At 45.6% G+C, this 19,328-nt stretch overlaps 1 long non-coding RNA gene across 1 annotated transcript in view; it reads right to left on the bottom strand.

The window, feature by feature from the left end:
- LOC116449100 overlaps positions 1-17,934 on the bottom strand; it is a 30,832-nt gene extending 12,898 nt beyond the window's left edge. Inside the window, exon 1 of the long non-coding RNA XR_004242236.1 lies at positions 17,554-17,934. This is a non-coding gene — a long non-coding RNA (uncharacterized LOC116449100). The remainder of the gene's footprint in view (positions 1-17,553) is intronic.
- Positions 17,935-19,328: the final 1,394 nt, after the last annotated feature.

Below are 19,328 nucleotides of genomic sequence, written 5' to 3' on the forward strand. Positions count from 1 at the left end.
TGCTGGTTTAAATCATATCCATAAAACCAGAACCGATCTGAACCCTCTATAAGACAGTCTCAAATGGTAAGTTACTGTAAACTTAGACTCCTCTTGTATTTCTCATCCTGCAAGATGTCAGATACACACACAACCACAGACAAATAAATTTTTGAAAACATGAGTGTATCTAAAGACCTTGTTCTCCAGAAAGTCTTTCTTTCTTAACTCAGGGAAAAAAAAAATCCCAAATCTGCTTCCTTCTTTCTAAACTCAGGGGGGAAAACCCCAAATCTGCTTCTAGGAATTTCTTTTTTGAAGCATTTTCAGGAAACAAAAATGTGCAAGATTATTATGCCCCCTCCCCAAACAATGAAAAATAAACAAAAAGAAAAAGGAAAAAAAAAAAAAGAGAGAGAAGAAAGAAAATTTCAGTTGAAGAAGCAAAAATCCTGAATAATTTCTCATAGTCTTTTACTGGAATCCAGTAAACACATTACCAAAATACGCTGTGTATTTTACTAGGCTAACTTATCTCTGTGTGTATTAGAGGCACAGCATGAAGAAAAACGATAAAAAATATTAACCTCCTTTGTATAACTCAGTAGAGTTATGAAATATCTAATTGAATAAACTACATTTGACAAGAACAAATGGTGACATTTCCATGTAATGTTGTCTTTTTGGCTTCCTGACAAAGAAAAGCTTAAAGAACCATGAGTTTTGTTTCCTAAGGGTAAGTTCTTCTACTTGTATCAACTCAACAATCAATAATAAAGTATGAGCATAAGCACTTTTAATTTATGAACTGTATACTTTGAGTGAGTTTAATAGTTTAATCTTACGCACATTGCTCTGAGTGTTTATTTTTGTTGTGCTGCATAGAACTGCTTAATGGAAAATACTGCATTAAAGCAGTAAAGCAGCCATACATGTAGGAAATCAGAAAAGGAATAATTAAGACACAGTGAAATTAATACTGTGCTGATTTCTTGTAAGCAGAAGAGCACCATTACCTTAAGGGGGAGCAAAACCCCAAACAGGGAGCTTGCACTGATGTCATCTTTCAGCAGATGACCAGGCTTCTTCCCTGGCAGATATTTGTCACTCTTTCCCTCAAAGAGTAAAGTTCAGCACTCCTGAATTTTGGTATTTGGCTTAGGTGCAGTTTTGTACCCAGTTCCCAATTCTGTCAGTGTGGCTTGTCTGGCATGTCCCCTCCGAATCACCACTGCAGTGGATCTGCCAGCTTGCACGAAGCTGGGAGTCAGCCAGGAGGGGTTATGTGTGTTGGTTTGAACTGACCTAGAAAGGGCTTACCAACAATAACACTTGTCTATGAAAATATCACTCCTATTTATCTCTGGGAATAAGGAGTGGAGTTTTATGAGACTGGCTGTGGAGTGAATCATGCTGTTCATTACTCACAGCTGAAATTGGATGTGACCTGCACCTGGTTTTAGGGAGAGGGTGGCTTGTCCCACCTAGCTCTCATTCAGACCTGATAAGGATTTTCACAGTATGTATTTATCCTGTCAAAAGCAGGCTCTTTCACTGTAGGCTATTGATGTTAGGCACAGATGGTCTTCTGGTTGCCACGCAGATGATAATGTTCCAGTGAATTTCAGTTAATATTAAATGGAAAGTGGCTCAATCTGCATGTCTCTCTAGAAACAACAAACCAACCATCTTGAGAATCAATATTGATAATACTGTGAATGTTAAGCAAAAAAATAAACACAGCAACAAGGAGCACATGGCATGTGGCGACTCCAGTAGCTGTTAAGAACCTGCAATATCATGCAACAGGAAAAGCAGGACATTTAAGAGAGCCAATTCTTCAGAACTGTATTCTAATTAAGACCAGGCATTATCAGATTGCAGATCATCTATCCATAGCCACAAGCTTTACTTGCCAAATCCATGTTCTGGTGTAGGTGAGCACCATGGGCAGGAGCAATACACAGGAAGAAAAGGCAGGCCCAGGCCAGCTGACACGTAGGTCATGGATGTCCTAGGACCATTCATGCGTTGGGAAGAGCCCTCTCACCCTCCTTTGGCAAGGGAACACAGGGCTGAGGCAAGCCCACACTTGCGTTATTGGATGTGGGGTTTTTGTTCTTCTTGGCCTATGAAAACGCGATGAGACAAAGCAGCAGGCAAGGAGGTTAGTTTTGTAATTCTATCTCAACCCACATCACACACAATGAAGAAAAGTGATACTTGCTCACCCAGCTGCTTCAAGCAAGGATAAAGTGCTCATGACCATGTGTGGGCTCAAATGGCTCACATGGACCTTACCTTTCTCAGAGAATTTTAACTTTCTCAACCTGGTTACACAGTCAGTAATTCATGGAAAATCATATTATCTGACATTTCTACACCAGCCAAACTGAGGTCTCTGATAGCCTGCTCTGTTTTATTAGTGCCAGCTATCTTACTTCTAATTTATGGAGGAAAGCTTTTCAGGAAAGCCTAGAATTATGGCCCCTTCCAACCCAGAGTGGCCTGGGTTGGAAGGGACCTAAAGACCATCTAGTTCCAACCCCAGTGTTCAGCTAAAATAGATTTAATCAACTCATCAAAACAGAGGATTGTTTGAATCAAGACAGTTGGTGTGTCTCATCATACAAGCAGGATTCTCTTTTATTTAAACATGAGTGTGTGTATGTGTATGTGCAAGAAAATTTAAAAAAAAATTACTATGTTCTAAGCGAATTTAAAGCAAGCAAAACCCACAGGAGACAGAACTAGGAAAGACACCCTGTGTCTGGTTTTGAACTAAAAGAAATGCATTTTGGCCTTAGTTCCTCAATGTGTTCATCCCAGAACAGTCCATGTTACATTCTAAGCTTCTCAGTGGAGGACAGCACTGAGATTTTGGACACAGGTGAAAGATAAAACATGTGCAAAACCACTGAACAACTGGCAGCGCTGGGGCAAATCCTGGTTCAGGGCTGGTGCTGAGCCATAGCAATTCCACTGGCCTCGATGCACCTCCTCTGAGGCCGGAGTCAGGCAGCCTACTCATTTCCTGATGAGCAGGGCAGCATTGTCATTACCCACATGCACACACAAGAGAAGGATGTCACAAACTAACCTGGAAAGTAGAAACAATTTGTACATCACTCAGCAGAGCCAAGAAAAACAGTAGGGAAAAGGAGTGAGTGCAGTCCTTGAGGAAGGGAAAACAGAGAACAATATTGTCAAAGCTTAAGTAAAACACAAATGAGAGTGTTTGTGTGTTCCCTCATCTGCAGTCTCAGCTCTCCAGCCGGCTTATGCAGGCTCGCCCCTCACTACAGCAGCGAGACGAGAAAAATCATGTGCTCAGCTCAATATGCCATGATTTAATGCCCTAGGAATCAACTTAATTTTTAGTATTTTTTTATAGTTTGCAATTTCAGTTGGAGCCAGATCATTTTTTTCAAAAAGATTGCCACCGTTTTACCTTTTCTAGTAACAGTGAAGTTATTATGGATGCAAATTATCACATTATAGTTGTTGCCACGGAAATAAACTGCAATGTTATAAGCACAAAAATAAAGAGCCTGCTGCAAAAGGAGATGCAGCAGCCACAGCTTCAGGGGAGTGCTTTTTAGGTAGGAAATGATGAACGAATTGCTCCAAACCTCTTGAGCTACAGGAGGTAATACAGCAGCCCCATTTTGCATTTTTATAGAACTGTGCGTAATGCCTCAAGTCAGTTTAGAAACAGAGCGCCAACACCTCATGGCTCGAGGTTAAAGGGTAGTTTTGTCACACCAGGAACTCATGTGGGACCTTCTGAAGGGTCTTTGCACTACAGCCTGTTCATCCCATGCTGAAACACAATCCCAGGAGCACAGCTGCCAAAAAACCAATTCTCTTTTGTAGTGATAATGTGCATACATGAGCATGACTAATACACCTCATAGCAGACCCATCCTTTCAGAACTTCCCCTTAGGCAGGAAGATTTCTCCACTGGCCATATCCTTTGAGCCTGTAGCCATGTGAAGTCACAGAGAGCTAGAAGGGGCCAGAGTCTGATGTGATTTAGGGACCCATTTTAAAGGATGAAAAGAAAAAAAAACATTAAAATCAGCACTGCTTAGTTACTCTTGCATCATGGTGAAGGCAAAAAAAACATGGTCAAAAACCCATCAGTTACAATCAACTATTTTGATTTCAACAGATTTTGAGAAGAGCCATCTCCTAATCTTGCTCAGAGGATCCAACAGAGCACTGGGAACACCAAGCCCCGGGACAGGCTGCGTGCAGGGGCAGCTGCTGTCGGCGGCACACCCCTGGTGCTTGGGCGGAAAGCACAGGAGTGGGTGGGTGAGGAGAACAACACTCACTGCAGAGAAGCCCTGACACCCAGAAGAGCTGGTTTGCATCTTGTGAAGTCTGACTCCAGGGCACGGGGAGTAAGGAGCTGTGGGTGCAGCTGCTCTCCTGTGCTACATGTTCACAGTGAGCAGTGGGTGCCTAGCCTTTCCAAAGGGCATGTCTGTGCCAGGGAGGGGATGTAGGGACAGTGGAATTAGAGAGGACACAGGCCCACCTCTCTCACCACAAACATCTTCCTTCAGTTAACAGAGACACAAAGGTTGCTATAGAAATTCTCAACGTTTTATTTTCAAATCTGCTTTTCTAGCCCCACCAGAGGAACCAGAGGATCAGGCTTGCAGTGGCTCCGCATCCACATCCCTTGATGCCTTACTTGATGCTAACGCACTCTCTCCAGGTGGGATTCTGCCTTGCTTGGGCACGGCTGCAAGGCACCAGCCCTGGCAGCTGCCCGTGCCCGACCTGCATGGCTGCCAGGTTGCTGGCCAGCCCCACCAGCCACCCTCCTCCGGGAAAACAGCCTCCCTGGGAGGCACACGGGCAGGCACAGCAGGACAGAGCCAGTCCCCAGCTCCTGGAACATCCAGAGGCTGCTGTGGAAGTGGTGGGCACTGCCAGAGCCCACCCACTGTCCACGCTGTGGGTGCACACAGGCAAACTCTGCTTTCCCAGTCTCAGGCAGACTCATGTCACAAACAGTCAATTAGCTTTTTGGAAGTTAAATAAACAAACAGAGAGGAGATTATAACTGATTAACTGAAGGGCAGGAAACATGAGAAGCTGGTTTGCTAGAAAGAAAAGCTCTTGCGCTGAGATCTCCAGTAATTAGCAGCAACAAGACTTACAGAAATTCATGAGGGGAAAAAAAAAAATCCATGAACCCTTCCTGTTTAAATGTTCTCTTTTCACATGTTTTGCTTGGAAAGCTAACTTAAAACACAAATACAGACTGGGTCTCAAATACGGAATAGATTCCTGTTCTGCAGCAGTCATATACTTGGATTGCAAAGCAAATGGATGTGTATCAATGCAAGTCCTTTTTTTTCCCCCCCAAATTATGTATTTTGTTAACAACTATCAGGTTGACAGCTCTATCACTCCCTCGAAGCACCTGGAAGGCAATTTGGTTACTGCTGGCAGATGCTGGGGGTGCTCCTCGGAGCACAGTTGAAGACTGAAGCCGCTGGAGAGCCAAAGGCCTTTGCCAGGACTGACCAGTGAGATTCAGCACTTAGCAATTCCAGCTCAGCGATGGCCTACGGGACCTGTTTACCAGTCTGCCGTGGAGCTGCTGTTGATTATGCAGAAGCCTACCTGGTTTCACTACACTGGTTCAGAAGTGTCCTCCACCCGGCTCCTGGAGCAGCACAGAGTCTCCCCGAGCCATGTATTGAAATCCCCAGGCAAAGCTGAAACCCTGACCTATATTTCAATGGCTCTCCAAGCTGTATTTATGCATCTTCAGAATGGCTGTGTTTACTCCCTTAAATTGCAGATAAACTGCAAATTAAAGAGAGCCCTGCAGATTCATGTCTGCTTTGCTGTCCTGGATTTGCCTTTCTTGGATAACTCAGAAGACAACTGGAATCAAAAGTGAGACTTGCTCAAATTGATTGCAAACCTTAGCATACACTTGGAAAAGCAGCATGAGCAGGGCAGCAGTAATTTCATTGGGAAGGAGGATGGCAGGTCTGATCCTGACTGAACGCATAGAGCTCATTAGCTTCGAGTTACTATTCTGCATTGTGGTGTGTCCCAGCAATTACAGCTCCAGGATGCAGCTCTTCACACATGGCTAAGGATGGTTATACTCGAATACAAAGGTGAAGTAAAGGAGTATTATTCTATTTCCCTGACAGTAAACTGCAAAAAACTCAAGGTAAATCGGCGTATCAATGTGAAGTGATGTAAAGAAGCAGAGCTATGATGGCTTCCCCGTCACATACCAGTGGCAGCAGGATTAGGCCACTGCAGGGGATTCTGAAATACTCTCAAATACAGGGCAGCCCTTCTTCCCCTTCTAAAAACAAACAACCATGGATTTGGGGAAAAAAGAACTGAAAACCTGACCACCTTCCATTACAGCGTGTGACGGCTGCTGCTGTGCAGGAGCTGGGGAGGTTGTTAGCACCCAGTAATATCTTGTGGGAAATGAGCAGAGCAGGGGGCTCCTACATTTCCTTTGCTAATTTGCCACTTTTGAAAGTGTGGAGCCCTTTTTCCAGGCTACAGTCATAGGCACAGGAGGAGCTGTTTGACTCCTTGAACAGTGATCATGTAGTTGCTTTAAAACCTGCCTGTGGACAGGCTGGAGGTCCCTGGCTGGGGCTGCTCTAGGGCAGAGTGAGAGTGGGTGTCAATGCTGTTTGGAGCCTGCTGAAGCCTTGTTCACATTAAGAAGCAAAGGAGTGGGTGACAATTAAAGTGGTGTATATTTATATTTTTGACTAAAAAGAGCTCTCCCACAATCCCACTCCACTTATTTCAGCAGAGCGCTGAACTGCCATTAATTTACACTCACCAGAAGAGAGAAGAAATTAGAACGTTTGACTTCTTTAAATAAATATTTTCTATTTTAGTGCCTAACACTGTGCACTTCCCTCACAGCCCAGGCAAGAGGTATCAACAAAGGTTGACAGTACTTGCAATGGTAAAAATTCAGAAATCCCTGTCAGTGTTTGGGTATTTGTGGAGCTGTGAAAGGCCGGCTTGTCCCGCAAAAGAGCTGTCACCCAGCAGGAGCTCCCCAGCATCCAGCTGTGTGGTGACACAGGTGGCAGGCACAGGTCTCCTCTGCAGGTGTAGGTGGGAGCTGGGCAAGAGCTCTGCCCTTTTCAGCCCATCAGTTTGCACTCAGAATAATCTTGCTGAGAAAAAAAACCAACAGGGTTGAGAGGTAGAAAAGAGTGGCACAGTCAAGGCTCTTCTTGGAGTCAGGCAGGGCTACAAGAGCCTTTAAGATGGAGAAGGGAATCCAGCTCAGTTTTGAATGCATGGGAAGCTGAAGGTGAAGACTGAACTTCCTTGTCACCTCTGGCTTTGCTTTGTGTCAGGTACCACAGGTCTTCCCCCAGCCTGCTCTGCTCCTGGTGTCTTAAGGAGCCATGCCAGTGCCCAGAGACTAATCCTGGAAAAAAGCCCTGCTCTTCTTTATGAAAAGTGAGAGAATGAGTGTTCAGATGAGCAGGAAGTCCTGCTCCCACCCTGCTGTGGGCTGCACCCTCACAAGCAGCCCTGTGGCAACCACTTGGCCACTCAGTGTGGGTCGGACCCTGCTCTCATTTGGCCAAAAGCTACCCCACCACAAAAGGCTTTGGAGTGACACTGGCAGGGAGGGAGGGTGAGGGGAGCCAGCCCACCCCCTCTCATCACAACGTGCAGCTCTGCCAGGCTGAGCAAACCCTAAAGCTCTTCCTGCTGTGTTAAGTGCTGTGAGCCTGTGGTGGAGCAGCCTCCTCCTGGGCATGGAGCTCCACATCCAAGATCATGTCCACCAGTCAGGCTGACAGCTGGCCAAGAGGAGCAAAGCTTTGTCCAGGAAGGGACATTAGCTTCCCTTTCAACTGTTCCCCAAGGAAACATTTGGACAGTGGTCCCTGTAATGAGGGGGGTATTAAATTTCTGCTGTTCTGCAGAGGCTTGTGAAAGCCAAGCACTGCCTGGCACTGCTCTGCCTGCAGCAGAAGGGCCGTTTCTACTCTGTCCATTTTCCCCACAGATACATTCATGAAACTACCTCTACTCCTAGCCCCTTGCTGGCCCTGCTTGTGCAGCCCAAACACTGTCCTGTTGTTTTCAGTCAGCACTGTCAATAACCCTTTTGCAAGATGAGGTCCCTGCCTCTGAATCAGTTGCATCAGTAGCCTCTTCTGTTCATTGTTGATCTCCAAAACATGACTGCAAAATTCTGCAGTTGGTTAAATGAGAAAACCTATATTTTCCATGCACCCTGATGGCACTATCATGCTCTGTTGTGCTTGCCATGGCCATGTGCACTACAATGCCCAGTGAGTCTCCCTGTATGGCCTTGCCTCCACTGGTATGACTTGCTGGTGAGGCTGTTCGGTGCATCACCCACCCCATCCCACTTCCTCAGCTCCAGTTTGTTCCTCTGCTCCTCGATATGGCTCAGACGAGGGCTCTGATGCTGATTAAAAAGAACTTTAAAATATATCTGGTTGAATTTATGTCTTCAAAGGTCTCTGAGAAATGTTAATCTATATTTTGGAAAAAAATTTGAAAGTACATTTTTGAAACAGCTGCTATTTCAGCATATGTGATAAAAGGCGAGGAAACAGAGGGCTGGACAGATGAGTGAGGAGTGGGAATGCATTTTCCCTCCTTTGGCACGTGGCTGGGGCAGTCACCAGTGGCTCATGGGCAGCTGTCCAGGCCTGGGCCTGCCTGGTGACCACGGCAAGTCCACGTGAAGCACCAGGCTGTCAGCAGGGCCCTGGACAGCCCTGGCAGGGGTGAGGTTTCCTCAGGGGGCAAGAGAATGGAGCAAAAGGCTGAAATGCTGGGGGATGCCTGAGCAGTGGCTGAGCCCTCCTGGCCACACAGCTGCCCCAAGGGCCGAGGCTGGAACAGTCCCTGCCCTGTTGGGGACTGCTGTGGCTCCCTGGGCAGAGTGAGTGCATCAGGGGCTTGCTGTTCCTAATGCTTGCCTGCCTTTCGTGGTGTGTGCCTGGGAACAGTAACGACCAGTACAAATACAGATTGATACAGTCAAAAAGATTTGGCTGCTTAAGTCTGTAGCTTTTAGAACAGATGGCTGCTGTAGGACCCCACTGTCTCAAAAAAGCAGGATGCAGGGAAGAAAACACTGCCCATGTGTTCTTTGTGCCTTTTCTTTGTTTTGGAATGGCACTAGAGGACCATGAGACCACTGACAGACCATAATGAGCTGAAACCGCTGATCAGGGCGTAGCTGTATTTAATTACAACTCCAGTACCTGCACAGTGCCATGGAGGTGTGCTCAGGGAGTGGTGTGCAGTTCTCCGACAGCCTTCCCATACCCCACTGCCTCTCCCAGGGCGAGACCACCATGCCAGGAGCCTTCTCTCAGCCAGGAACCACCACTGGTGGCTGGTCCCCCATCCTGGCAGGGCTGCCCTCCTTCACCAGTCCTGGCAAGCCCACTGGAGGGGGCTCAGCCTTTGCCTGAGGAAAGCAATATGAATGAACAGCAAAGTCCCAACTATCAGCACTTGCAGATGCCCTAAAGGTGATATGGGTTCTTTTATGTTCTCCTAAATTAGATTCATGGGAATTCATTTGGCAGTGCCAATACTGAGGGCTCAGGAGCACTACATCATCCTTTATGGGCACATTAATATGGGTTTCAGTCTCTGTCACATTTAGTATTGGCAATTATTTCACACACAGCTGTAGATCAGCTCCCTTTTGATCACAATCTGCCACCCTTTTCTACCATTCAAATTTACAGCAACATTAATAGTTCAAAAGTAATAGTGTTTACTGTGTACTGGGTTTCAATAAATTAGGAGGAAGCAACAGTTCCTAAACAAAGACTCCAGAAAGCACCAAAGATGAACTGAATGCAAGCTTTTTCACCCCAATTAACACATCCTTGTCTACTGGCAGAAAGTTTCCATTGCAGCTGTGAGAAAATAATTCCACGGATTTGTCACATCAATTCAAAGTGAAATTCAAAGCCAAAGAGAAAGCAGAAAGCATTCCCTGTGCTCTTACAGAAAATATCACTGCTTCAATTAGGTGCTACAGATGCTTGGAGTAAACATATTTTCCACTGGTTTTCTTAGAACCATACCCACTTAAATCTCCAATATTCTTCTGCATGTTCATTTCTTATCCCAGTTTAATACCACGCCTCCGGGTGTTAGTGGTTAAGGGGATACTGCCAAGCAATGAAAGCCAAGGAAAGCTGGGATAAGAAGGGAAAATATCGCCTTTATATAGTGAATAAACTTTTCAGCCTTAATGTTACGGCTGCTGTCAGCATAATTCAGAAGGGAAAAAAAATAACCCAGTGCTAGTTGTACCTTTCAGTTCTTGGGCCATGTGAATGTCCAGTTCTCCAGTTTTGAATCTGCTCCCAATCCAATGGAAATAGTGCACACAACTGAGCATTCGAGCCTCTAATAAATCTCATCTTTGTGTGGAATCCCTGGGATTCAGAACAAAACCAAAGCTAGATAAGGCTTCTCAATATTTCAGTAAATACCATCCCTTTTTTCCAGTAAAATCTTGAATTATAGGAAATCTAGATATCCTTTTGATGTAACAAGCATGGAGCAATAAGGTTGGAACGGAAACATCGAGTAATTAGTACATGTGAACTGCACATGCATACATGTCACACATATCTGGATCTCTTCAAAACAATAACTACAGTTAGCAGTATCCAAAATATGAATGCTCTAGAAGATACAAACCTCCTCTCCCACCAAAGTCCTCCCCAGAAAACTTTCACCCCAAGTTACTACCATGTGTATCCTTCCCTTGCAAAAGTGTGGGCAGAGAAGCGGGGAAGAAATCACTGGGTTTCTAAGTGTTATAAACTGCAGCTTACTTTAGAGCTAAAACATCCTCGCAGATGGTACCCAGCATCTGGGAGAATGCAAATGCCCAGATATAAAATTTGTTTTCTTTATTCCTCTTTATTGGGACTCTATTTGGTTACACTGTATTGTGATAAGATCTATTTCCTATGCTTGTCTCGTAAATTTAAATCTCAAAGCAACGTTTATAAACATTACAACCTATCAGTTATTGCTGTAGTGCAGTATCACTGATCTGAATTCTGATTAGTGACAGTTTGCATAAATATGTCACATAAAAATATATCTAACAACACTTTCCCAAACAAACATCTAAGAATTTTTTTTAAGAGATGGCTGAGGAAGAAGAAAAAATAGATTACATTAGCATACCTTGTGAAAACAAATGGTTTGACCTTGTGGGAATAAAGGTAGGAAAAGCTCCATTAGTCAGGTAAAACCCCCTAAAATTATAAAGGTTGGCTGTTTGAGGGACAAGAACCACCTCTCTTTATTTGTCCTTGACAGCAGCGGGTGCAGCAGGCAGCACGAGCCATGGAGAGCTCTCTTCAGCCCTGCAATAACCCTGTGCCACACTGGATCTGCCCTCAGTCCCGGGGCAGCACGGGCAGGATGCCACAGCAGTGGGCCCTGAGCCTGTCCCAGCTGGTCACCAGTAAGCTGTGAGGACCCCAGTGGGGAGCAGACCCGAGATGACACCGGGCTCCTGCCTGGGGAGCCTTGCTGGGGTGCAGCAGCACAGCAGGCTCCTCACTCCTGCCTTGCCCTTTCCTGTAATTAGTTCCGTGTTCTATGTAAGTGGGAAAATCTGGGTTTACCTGCTCGGGCTGCTGCTGCAGCTTCCCCAGTCCCCCTAGGGATGCCATGCAGATTTTGCTTTTCATCAGTGCGCTGGAAAACCACAGGACCTCTTTGTTTAGGATAGCAGGTCAAGGATGTTCCCAGCTGAAATACTGCAGGAGAAAACAACAATCAAAAGAAGGATAGCTTCTTCCCAGCACCAGCAACATGCTGAGAGCCTTCTGTGACAACTTTCCTGGGGCTAAGGGGAGTGAGCAGCTCGATTTTGCTTGCTAAATTAGCAGCTAGGGTATCAAGGGCTATCTGCAACAGCTGTTCACCTGAAAAACATAGAAAATATTCCCATCAGAGGTCTGGGAGTAAGAGACCTGGAGACACATGTCTTTTAAAAGTTGTGTCTCTCCTTAGCATTGCTCTCTTCTTCTGCCATAAACACAGGTGAGAGTAGACAGGCGACAGGATGCTGGTAAATACAACCTGCTGCAGAACCTGCAGATGGCCCAGCTGTTACCAGAAATGGGAATGGAATGGGAATATTTTCTTCAAACCAAGTAAAATCTAATCATAACAGTTTGTTTCCACAGCCCAATCCCCTTTGTAGTGCATTACTAGCTCTTGCTCCAGCCTCTTCCCTCTCTCCCCACTACATCCATCCCCCAAGGTCCCTGTGGAGAGGCAGCATCACTCTTGTGCACAGGCTAAGGTGCTGCTCCTCGTGGAGAGGCTTCAGGTTTCTGTCCTGTACTCTGAAGGCCCTTCCTCTCCTTCTCCTGCCTGGCTGCCGGGCTGGCTCAGCTGCCTCCACCTGCCTCACCCCACTGCTCTGGCCAGTCTCCAGCTTTCAGATTTGGATGGCAAGGGCCAGTCCCACACAGAAAGTCTAATGAGAACCAGGACTGTCACTCATTCCAAATCAAGTTGCTGCACTATGTATCTAATTCAGAGCACCTCAGTTTGAAAGGCTTGATTCACCAAGTCATTTCCTTATTGCTGCCCTTGTGTTATTGGTGGTAGCTGTAGATTTCCTTCCTGTCCCCTCATAACAGGGTGGTTCTCTCCTCCCCACAGTGGCATCTGTCTTGCCTATTGTCAGCTCAAACACTTTGCTGGGGATGCCCAGCACCAGGTCCAGATAACCCCCAGCCAGTCTGGTGGAGGAACCTGCAGCCCCCCAGGTGATCCCTTGGTGCTGTCTCGGGGGTGTTGCTGTTCCAGAGGATGTCACAAGCTGCAATAAGCAAAAAGAAGTTTTTTACACTCCATACCCAGAAAGGGACATCACTCTCCAGTGAGATCAGGTGTTCTCCAGAAACTTTCCCTTATCTTTGGCCAAGTAAATAGTTGCATGTAAGGAAAAGAGAGAAGAGAGAAACTCCCTTTTGTAAATGTTAGTGTGGTCTGCAAGAAATTCATAGGCTGATGAGATAAAATGAGAGCATGCTTTTAATAGCAAAAGTATGTTTTCTTTGGCCTAAATGCAACCCAGGGTTTTCCAGTGCTCAAACTTAAGCTAGGGTGATATTAATTATTTAACAGGCACAAAAAGAGACCTGAGGAAATTATTCCTCCTTCCTCCTATTCAGTGTGAGGGTACAGCCAACCCTGGATCTGGGATCACAGAGGGATTTTTCATCTGTTCTGAAAACATGAGGTTTAGTTTTCCCTTCATTTCCTTGCTGCTAACAACCTCCTTGGTGCACAAAGCCTTGGAGTTTATCCATGTTCTCTTACCAGGAGCACAGCTTTGGGTGAGCCCAGTCTGAAGTCCGTTGCTCGGGCCCTGAAGACAAACACTCACCCTCAGAGGTGCAGCTGGAGCCCATCAAAAACTGCTGCCAGAAGTTTCAGTTCTTTATCTAGTGTCAGGAGGGGAGTGTGGGGTAGAGTTGCTCCCTTCTCAACACCAGGTAAACGCAGCTTGCCAGGAAGCTGCGAGGGTGCCACAGGGACCAGTGTCCATCGGGAATGATCCCCATCCCTGCCGTGCTGCCCATGTGCCCAGACCCTGGTGCCCATGCACTGGTCATCCTGGTCACACCTCTGGTCCTGCTGATTTGAAGTACAGGCAATTAATCTCCTGCCTAAATTTACTGCAAATGCTTCCTGTCATGGCACAGGAAATGCGCCAAGGGATTGTCCTGGGAAATTAACAGCTGTAACAATTTCCAGAAGCCAGTGACTGTGCACAGAGTTCCCAGGGCAGATGATTCAGTGGATTCATCTTGTGTTTCATTCTCAGCCTCTCAGCCCCTGACACCAGAGTCCCCAGAAGAACCTATTGCCTTAGCTTTTGCTCCACAGCTTCCTGGCTTTACACCTGGCATGAGACAGACACCACTGGGAAGGCACAGGGGAGTTAATTCTAACTGCACAGGGCAGGCAGCAGCACCTGCTGAACAAACACCAATGGTAAGTCGGGGTTGGCTTCTGCCAGGATTTTACCATCACCACCACCAGCCTTGTAGTGATGTTTGCTGACTGTGACATTTAATGCTGACTGCATTTTTTTCACAAGAGTTTGCACAAGCTGGGACTACTTTAACTCAATTCAAGAAACCCAAACCAAAACCAAAACCCAAATGGTCAGAAACCATTCAGATGAGTCATTTGTTATTCTCATTTTTCAGGCTGTGTTGAATAATATTTTCTCCACACATAACTAGGTGGAAACAATGGAGATTTGAGAAGGAGCCCTTAGATAAAGCTAAGACATACTGCAAAAGACAGACTTTGCAAGAGAAAGGAGCTGAAGTAGGGCAGAATGATACAGGCAAAAGGGACACGTTCCTCATCTATCACATGATTTTATAAGATGCTGTAAGTGAAGTTAATTTTAAGAGCTGTCTGCAACTGGTCTTCCTAAGGAATTTTCAAGAGAAATCAGTAGGGCTTCAACTTGATGTTAACCCTCCATGTGGGAACTTACTTCATTTGCTGTGCAAAACTCCATTTCTATTCATCCCTCCAAGTGGAATATGAGTGGGGTGATGGTGGGGGTCTTCTTTTCACCCACTGGATCAAGTTTCTTGTCTTTTATGACCCAGGTGTAGAATTACTACTAAGGCAAAATAACCCAACAGTATACTGTAACGCAGCTCCTCTGAGCTGTTGCAAACACCTTTGAGGTTGTTTTGGAATACATCAGTGCTGCAAAGTCCCCAGTGAAACCTCACAACACTCACAGCCAACACAACAACAGCTCAGAACAACTACAGGGAAACAATGAAGAGTCATTTTCTGCTTTTAGCACTGGGCAGAAAAGCTCAGTCTTTACCTACTGTCCAGCAGCAGCCCTGTCACACAGAGAACAAGCTGGGATGCCATTGCTTGATCCCACACCTTTCCAAGCAAGTCAGTGATATTCTGGTTCTTACACTCTTCCAACCCATGGTTTAGCATTGGCTTGTCACTTGTCCCATGCCCCTATTGCCCAGCCATGTAGCCCCACAGTGCAGGGGAAATCCCTTCCACCTCGGCCAGGGACTGCAGCGAGCTGGCAGCCCCAGGCAAGGCCATGTTCATGGGGGCAGAGGTGGTGATTAAATACAGCTTATTGCTGCAATGCTCTGCAAGGTGGGAACACTCTGCAGAGGAGGAGTCAGAGCTGTGCTGCTGTCCCTAGCCAACATATTGAAATGTCCTATCTTCCAAACCCACGTGTTTTCTCTTCATTTAAAATCGCAGTGCTTTGTTTGAGGCAGAGCTGATGACAGAAGAACAATCTGCCCTGGCCATTTCTGTTGCAATCCTTGTAAAATATTTTGGCTGTCTCTAGGGCCACTGTGTATCTGTGCTATTAAGCCTGACTTACAACACCTTAAGGTGGGCCACGGGTGATGGTTCGAGAATCCCTGGGTTTTCCCATTTGAAACTCTGGTTGGCTTTGTCCTAAAGCAGAACATAAAAGGTCATGGTTTTGCAACCTCCCTTGAAGTGTGGGAGCTCAGAACATTCTTGGCTTAAACCTCCCTTTGTGGGGAATCAGCCACATGTACCTGCTGAGATGAGCAGCTGTAGAATTTGTTCAGAGGCCCCCTGCTCCTCCCTGCAGTGTCCTATGAGGGATTCACTGCCCCAGTGGCAGTGAATCCCTCATAGGACACTGCTCAGCCACTGAGGTTTAGCCACAGCGCTGGCCCGCAGCCACTGTTGTAAAAGCAGACAAGTATCAGCATTTCATCAACATTTCCCAGAGGAAGTGTCTCCTCCTGATTTCCTTGACAGAGAATTGAATTGCCCTGCTCCTCCAAATCAAGTGTTGGATCTTTCTTTCTTAAAAAAAAAGAAACACTGTGTTTTACTAAAACCACATATTTATCTCAGGAAATAGTGAGGGCAACCTCCCAGCCAGATCAATGTTCTGTACAGCCTCTGCCACCAAGACACACAGGCTTTCCAGTCAGGAGGTGGCTTTCCAGCCTAGTACTCCACACCACACTGCCTTACTGTCATCAGAGCTTCAGCTGGGAAAAAGCACGGGAAACCTGTTACACAAGCACAGGGGTGTTTTGCTATACCAAGGAGGGTCCATGACCACATTCAGAACATGAAAGTTACAGAAGTTTCTCAGAATTTCTACTAAAACTTGTAAACAAAAAAACCCCACCCTCCCAACCAACCAACAAAAAGCCCCAAAACAAAAACACGAAACCCTGAGTTTTGCTTCTTATTCAGTTTGGTCACAAGAGACCAGATGTTTTCAGGCTGCTAGATAGAGAACTCAATAGCAAGTTCAGTTCAGTGTCAGCTGTGAGTCTGAAGTACAAGCATAAGGATGTAAGTGCTATGGACAAGATCACCTCATTTTTCTAGATTAGGTGATGACTTGAACTCAAATACCTGCCACAGTTAAAAGCAGGTCTTTTGGAAGGATGGAAGGCTCAGGCAAAGGGATATGGTGCTTATTCCATATTAAAAGGATAATGTCCTTTTAATAAATTAGCATACTTGTAAGAAAGATCTAATTAAAAGGCTCTGTACACAACAGCAGTTTAGGAAAAAAACCTGAATGGAAAAAAACTTTGGGAAAAAACTTTTGCTTGTGAGTTGGAAAAAAATTTGTTTGACAGGTATGATGATGACTTCCAGAGATCAGTGATGGATGCTGAATCATGGACATTTTGGCCAAAAAAAAAGCATTCTTACCAACAACTCCTCTGGTAAGTCAGGGCCTTTATACACCTATAAACCTGTTTTGTTCTGCTACGGATATTGTCCTGCCAAGTGCATAGACAGGTAATTGCTAAACCTGCAACCACTCAGAACACAATCTGCACTTTGAAAAAGGTGATTTTAGGAGAAGTAAAAAGGCAGAACAGAGTGAGTATCCCCTGTGGAGCAGGCTGCACCAATGCCATAAAGTCTGGAAGCTGATCTTTGCACTGAGAGCAGGACCTTTGATATATAAAGGCATAACAGAGCAGAAAGCAAGAGCCTCACAGACATGGACTCCTAGGAGTGATGTGTGCTGAAACCTGTGCTAGCCCAAGACAGCACATGGAGCCTGCTGAGCCAGACTCTCTAGGACATTTCCTTAACCTGTGCCTAAAAGCTGAACGTGCAGAGCATCAGTTTCGCAATATGTCAGTTGTACTTATTAAATAACTTTCCATAACACATACAGATACCATCTTCTGTCACGGCCTGAGAAACACTCTAAACAACCGTTTCCTCAAAAATCAAACAAAAATTTATATCAAGCTGAGAGATGATGACAGACTTCTGTGGGATTAAGCAATTTCTCTCAGCATTTTTGTGGGTTTAACTAAACTGTGAGATTACAAGCAGAAAGGAAAGAACCACCCCCAGATTTTCCATTAAAAAAACCCAAAACAACAGTGAGGAAACATTCTGAAAGAACTATAGAAGATAAACAACTGTTAGACATGACGTACCACAGCCTTGACCTCCCATCAACAACTGTCTGTTATTCCCATTCAAATCAATTGCTGATAGGGTTTTCTTCTCAACCAGCAGCTCCAGCTGTTTCTGAACAATTCTGCTTGCCAAAGGAGAGCATTCCTGGGGAGCAAAGGAGAACACAGTAAAAAAGACCCAGTAAAACCTTTGACTCTCTGAGCACCAAGAGACCAACCACAAATGCAGCATCTCTTCCAACAGCTCCTCAGTGCCAAGGCTGGCCCAGGCCAATCTCCTGGGAGGGCACAGCAGGTCCACACCATTGCCTGTCCCTACAGCCAGATTTAGGATAAGCTATGCAGGTACAGGCCCATCACTCACCCTCTGAGGGGAACAGAAGCGGGACAAGCATCATAGATAAGCAGGCTGCTTCTCCAGAGCCATTCAGGGAAGTTGCAATGAGTCACTTCCAGTCACAGAGGGGAAAAAACCCACACAGAGGTACTAAGAAGTCAGATGGATTGATTGCACCATCTTCATAATGGGAATCTTGGATTAAAGCACCTCACCTGCTGCTTCAGGTGCACTGTACAGCAGAGTTGGTTATTTTGAATGCACAATGTATGACTGATAGGAGAATAAACCATGCTTGGTGCTGTTTTTAAAACAGTTAGGATAAAGTGTAGTCATCTGACACAGAAAACCACATTGTAAAATTAGAGATGAAGCCTGCCAGGATGGATTTAGTTGTATTTATGAAGTGTCTGTCAGTGATGTGGGTACTGTCCAAAAAAATTAAACAATGTACTGGATTGCTAGAGGAAGGACCAAAGATCAGCTGAAGTTCACAGAGGAGCTTGTGCATTTCCACACAGACAACAGCTAAGGTGTTCATGGAATGCACACCCTGTACATTTGTTGGAACTTCTAACGTGCTTTTCTAACACATGTTATTATGCCCCCTATACCTTCAGGGGCATAAAAATTATGCACCAGAATTCATATTGCTAACTGGACCTGGAAGTTCTCCCAAGGTTTGTAGTCCTGGCACAACCTCCCTGCACCAGGTGCCCCCTCTACCTCTGCCCAGGGATGCACAGGGTAGGAATGCTGCCTCAAGCCTGGGCAGCCTGTTCCCCCCAGCCCATCCCCTAGCTTGTTGCCAGACATTAGCAGTAGAGAGGTTAGGGCACTTTTCAGCTTTTCTGTCTCCTTTACTTAGTGACACAAGTCTGTGGATGTCTTTCATATTGCAGGCAGGAGATGCTGTCACCTGAGGTAAGTCTCACTGCAAATGGTGCTGATATACAACACGTGACTCTGCAAGTTAACACAGCAATTCTCCCTGAAAGTGTGTCTGTGGGGCAGTGTCTTCACAGATTAATCCTTGCTAGGATCTGAAAACTGGTAACTCTCTAATGTATCAAATTGTAAATCAATAAATTCTAGGATATTAAACCTGAAATGGAGCAAAAAGAGGGAAGTAAATGGTAGTATCTTATGCAGAGAAGAAAAGTCATCGACACTGATTTTCTAGGCTGGGAAGTCAGATTTGACTTCTCTCTCAAATCAGCAATAAAAAAAGAAACATTCAAGTTTCCACAGTTATTAGCTGCTTGTTACATGACCACCAAAGAGTTAAGTACCCAAGGCCTGCAGTTTTTCCAGGGTGTTTTGCATTTTTCAGCCCTTAGACTGAGAGCCATTGAGCACATTACCACAGGCAAACCTCTCTCCAACCAGATGCCAGAGCTTGGGAGGCTGGGGCACTGCTGAGCCTGCTCTGGCGAGCTGGGACAGCAGCCAAGCC

This window comes from Corvus moneduloides, chromosome 10 (genome assembly GCF_009650955.1).
Source record: "Corvus moneduloides isolate bCorMon1 chromosome 10, bCorMon1.pri, whole genome shotgun sequence".
Taxonomy (NCBI): domain Eukaryota; kingdom Metazoa; phylum Chordata; class Aves; order Passeriformes; family Corvidae; genus Corvus; species Corvus moneduloides.